The following is a 5,794-nucleotide window of genomic DNA, read 5'->3' as shown; positions in this document are numbered from 1 at the left end:
TTATTTGTTTTAAATTTTAATTTTAATTATATTTTATCTTTAATTTTCGAAAATTACTAACCCCTTTTTCAAAATTATTTTCGAAATTCTCTTTCTCTTTTCTTCTTCTATTTTAATTATTTAATTACTAACACTTCTCTTCACCTCTCCTATCCTTACTCTTTATACAGACTATTCATTTTTTCTTCATTCTTCCCCCCTTTCTTTTTCTACTAACATAAAGGAATCTCTATACTGTGACATAGAGGATTCCTCTTTCTTTTCTTGTTTTCTTCTCTTTCATATGAGCAGGAATAAGGACAAAAGCACTCCATCATTCTCCATGAAAGAAGAGAAGATCAAAAAGCAATGAGGGAGGAGCAACAAAGGCAAGGAAGGGACATAGAAGAGCTTAAGAACATCATTGGTCCTTCAAGAAGGTGCCACCCTCACTCAGGTGGACTCATTCCTTGTTCTTATTTTCTCTGCTTTTTTGGTTTTTATCCTTCATGTTTATCAATATTTTATGTCTCTACTTCATGATCATTAGTATGTAGTAACTATGCCTTAAAGATTATGAATAATTCCATGAATCCTTCACCTCTCTTAAAAGAAAAATGTTTTAATTCAAAAGAACAAGAAGTACATGAATTTCGAATTTATCCTTGAATTTAATTTAATTATATTGATGTGGTGACAATACTTTTTGTTTTCTGAATGAATGATTGAACAGTACATATGTCTTTTGATCTTGTTGTTTATGAATGTTAAAACTGTTGGCTCTTGAAAGAATGATGAACAAAGAGAAATGTTATTGAGGATCTGAAAAATCATGAAATTGATTCTTGAAGCAAGAAAAAGCAGTGAATAGCAAAAGCTTGTGAAAAAAAAATAGAAAGAAAAAGAAAAAGCAAGCAGAAAAAGCCAATAGCCCTTAAAACCAAAAGGCAAGGGTAAAAAGGATCCAAGGCTTTGAGCATCAATGGATAGGAGGGCCCAAGGAAATTAAATCCAGGCCTAAGCGGCTAAATCAAGCTGTCCCTAACCATGTGCTTGTGTCATGAAGGTCCAAGTGAAAAGCTTGAGACTGAGTGGTTAAAGTCGTGATCCAAAGCAAAAAGAGTGTGCTTAAGAGCTCTGGACACCTCTAACTGGGGACTCTAGCAAAGCTGAGTCACAATCTGAAAAGGTTTACCCAGTTATGTGTCTGTGGCATTTATGTATCCGGTGGTAATACTGGAAAACAAAGTGCTTAGGGCCACGGCCAAGACTCATAAGTTGCTGTGTTCAAGAATCAACATACTTACTGGGAAAGTCAATAACACTATCCAAAATTCTAAGTTCCTAGAGAAGCCAATCATTCAAAACTTCAAAGGAAAAAGTGAGATGCCAAAACTGTTCAGAAGCAAAAAGCTACAAGTCCCGCTCATCTAATTATAATTAATATTCATTGATATTCTGGAATTTATAGTATATTCTCTTCTTTTAATCCTATTTGATTTTCAGTTGCTTGGGGACAAGAAACAATTTAAGTTTGGTGTTGTGATGAGCGGATAATTTATACGCTTTTTGGCATTGTTTTTAGGTAGTTTTTAGTAAGTTCAAGCTACTTTTAGGGATGTTTTCATTAGTTTTTATGTTAAATTCACATTTCTGGACTTTACTATGAGTTTGTGTGTTTTTATGTGATTTCAGGTAATTTCTGGCTGAAATTGAGGGACTTGAGCAAAACTCTGAAAAAGGCTGACAAAAGGACTGCTGATGCTGTTGGAATCTGACCTCCCTGCACTCAAAATGGATTTTATGGAGCTACAGAACTTCAAATGGCTCGCTCTCAACGGCGTTGGAAAGTAGACATCCAGAGCTTTCTAGCAATATATAATAGTCCACACTTTATTCGGAAATTGACGACGTAACTTGGCGTTGAACACCAAGTACATGCTGCTGTCTGGAGTAAACGCCAGAAAAACGTCATGATCCGGAGTTGAACGCCCAAAACACGTCATAACTTGGAGTTCAACTCCAATAGAAGCCTCAGCTCGTGGATAGATCAAGCTCAGCCCAAACATACACCAAGTGGGCCCCGGAAGTGGATTTATGCATCAATTACTTACTCATGTAAACCCTAAGTAGCTAGTTTATTAAAAATAGAACATTTAACTAATGTATTTGATATCTCTTGACCATTCGGTCTTTTGATCACCTTCCAGGGGGCTGGCCTCTCGGCCATGCCTGAACCTTTTACTTATGTATTTTCAACAGTGGAGTTTCTACACACCATAGATTAAGAGTGTGGAGCTCTGCTGTACCTCAAGTTTCAATACAATTACTATTACTTTCTATTCAATTCTCTTTTATTCTTATTCCAAGATATACGTTGCACAACACCTTGATGAATGTGATGATCCGTGACACTCATCAACATTCTCACTTATGAACGCGCATGATTGACAACCACTTCCGTTCTACCTTAGGCCGGGCGCATATCTCTTAGATTCCCCAACAGAATCTTCGTGATATAAGCTAGATAGATGGCGGCATTCATGGGGATCCGAAAAGTCTAACCTTGTCTGTGGTATTCCGAGTAGGATCCTAGGAATCCGGAAAGTCTAACCTTGTCTGTGGTATTCCGAGTAGGATTCCGGTATTGAATGACTGTGACGAGCTTCAAACTCCTGAAGGCTGGGCGTTAGTGACAGACGCAAAGGAATCAATGGATTCTACTCCAACCTGATTGAGATCCGACAGATGATTAGCCGTGCTGTGACAGAGCATTTGGACCATTTTCACTGAGAGGATGGGATGTAGCTATCAACCAAGGGTGATGCCTCCAGACGATTAGCCGTGCAGTGACAGCGCATAGGACCATTTTCCCGAGAGGATTGAAAGTAGCCATTGATGATGGTGATGCCCTACATACAGCTTGCCATGGAAAGGAGTAAGAAGGATTGGAAGAGCGAGTAGTGAAGTAGAGTTTCAAAGAGGAGCTCAGCATATCCATACGCCTATCTGAAATTCCCACTCTTGATTTACATAAGTATTTCTATCCCTTTTATTTTCTTTTTATTATTGATTTTCGAAAACCAAAACTATCTAATCTGCCTAACTGAGATTTACAAGGTGACCATAGCTTGCTTCATACCAACAATCTCTGTGGGATCGACCCTTACTCACGTAAGGTTTATTACTTGGACGACCCAGTACACTTGCTGGTTAGTTGAACGGAGTTGTGTCCACACATAGCAGAGAGCCACAATAATAATCCCATATAAAATAAAGAATACAATATTGTGAGTATCACAATTTCGTCCACCACTACACACCATAGATTAAGGGTGTGGAGCTCTGCTGTACCTCAAGTTTCAATGCAATTACTATTACTTTCTATTCAATTCTCTTTTACTCTTATTCCAAGATATACGTTGCATAACACTTTGATGAATGTGATGATCCGTGACACTCATCATCATTCTCACCTATAAACGTGCGTGACTGACAACCACTTCCGTTCTACCTTAGGCCGGGCGCATATCTCTTAGATTCCCCAACAGAATCTTCGTGGTATAAGCTAGATAGATGGTGGCATTCACGGGGATCCGGAAAGTCTAACCTTGTCTGTGGTATTCCGAGTAGGATCCCGGGAATCCGAAAAGTCTAACCTTGTCTGTGGTATTCCGAGTAGGATTCCGGTATTGAATGACTGTGACAAGCTTCAAACTCCTGAAGGCTGGGCGTGATGACAAACGCAAAAGAATCAATGGATTCTACTCCAACCTGATTGAGAACTGACAGATGATTAGCCGTGCTGTGACAGAGCATTTGGACCATTTTCACTGAGAGGATGGGATGTAGCTATCAACAAAGGTGATGCCTCCAGACGATTAGCCGTGCAGTGACAGCGCATAGGACCATTTTCCCGAGAGGATTAAAAGTAGCCGTTGATGATGGTGATGCCCTACATACAGGTTGCCATGGAAAGGAGTAAGAAGGATTGGATGAAAGCAATAAGAAAGTAGAGATTCGAAAGGATTCTAGCATCTCCACACGCCTATCTGAAATTCCCACTATTGATTTACATAAGTATTTCTATCCCTTTTTATTTTCTATTTAATATTAATTTTTGAAACCCATAACCATTTAATCTGCCTAACTGAGATTTACAAGGTGACCATAGCTTGCTTCATACCAACAATCTCTGTGGGATCGACCCTTACTCACGTAAGGTATTACTTGGATGACCCAGTACACTTGCTGGTTAAGTTGAACGGAGTTGTGGAAAGAAAGTGCTGAGTTAATTTTTATGCACATGCCAAAGAGCCATTATTGTTGATCACAATTTCGTCCACCAAAGGGTAATTAGGCAATCTTGATTCATGAAACCCAACTCATGTTGGTGATCTAGAGTTGTTAGCTAATATTATTTCCATTGACGCTAATCTTTTGCTAATTTAATTAGTGAGTTGATTAGGACTTATGGAAGATTATTTCCATTGATGCTAATCTTTTTCTAATTAAATCGGTAAGTTGGTTAGGACTTCTGGATTGAGATTACCTAGTCTTATTAGACTTTCTTCCAACGTTGGAGATGATGTGATAAGATAAATTCTTGTTTATATTTGTAACATGATTGATTATCTTGTTTGACTTTCTCCCTAATAGTTGGAGTTGACTAAACAAGCCGAATTAATCATGCATGACTAGGATAGAAAGCCTATGATCTCAATTCAATGCCATGAATGTCTCTCTTCTTTAATTGTTTCTTTCAATTGTTTGCTTGATTTACTTTCCCTGCACGTTTAAATTCCGTGTCCTATCACCAATCAAAACCCTCTTTTTTCCCCTTTATAGCCAATACGCATGCACTCCATTGTTTCCTAGGGAGACGACCCGTAGTCCAAATACTCCGGTTATAAATTCAGTTGGGGATTGTACTCGTGACAAAACTCTAATTTAATTTGATTGCGAGAGTTGTTTGTTGGTTTGGAGCTATGCTTACAACGACATTCTAATTTCTACAAGAGAAATTCCTAACCGACAACAATTCATCTCTATCAAATTAATGGCGCCGTTGCCGGGGAACCAATGGTGCTATGTTATTGGCTATTGTAAATATTGTGAATAGTCCTATTTTTGGTTTATTTGTTGATTTTTGCTAGTTTTAGGATTTAGTCTTCTTTACTTCTTATTGCTTTTTGTTTTTATTTTCTATTTCACTATGAATTCTCACTGTGGCTATGAGTGTTGTTCAAACTATGTTGTAGGAAACGAAAGCTTCGATGAGGATGTGTATCAAGGAATTGGAGATCAAAGGTGGGAGGAGCCTTAAGCGTTTGATCAATCTCCATGGCAACAACCTCCACCAATGTATTATGAGCAAGGACCACTCCAAGATACATATCAATCCAATGTGTGTGATGACCCTTACTGTGGTTGCTAACCACAACCACCATATGCATGTGACCCCACTCCTCAATATAGCCACACGTCATACTCACAAGCCTCACATCACCATTCAACTCCACATGACCATAACTCATACACACCATATCAACCACCGTTAGAATCACACATAGAACAACCACCATCCCAATACCAATACTCCCAAGAACCACAAATTACACGTACACCACCTCAAGAATTCCACCAATATGAACCACCTTCCGATTACAACAGTTTTCCCCTAACCGATGAATTTTCTCTTCCAACACCATCTCCTGATGAAGCCTTCATGTTAGAACTAAGAGACCTTGAATCTCGTATTTTAAGGTGACAAGAGGAGGATGAAACTAAGTTTACGGAGTTAAGAGTAAGGGTG

This window comes from Arachis stenosperma, chromosome 6 (assembly GCF_014773155.1).
Source record: "Arachis stenosperma cultivar V10309 chromosome 6, arast.V10309.gnm1.PFL2, whole genome shotgun sequence".
Lineage (NCBI taxonomy): Eukaryota > Viridiplantae > Streptophyta > Magnoliopsida > Fabales > Fabaceae > Arachis > Arachis stenosperma.
The sequence above is the reverse complement of the archived record's forward strand: the minus strand, read 5'-3'. Positions refer to the sequence as shown.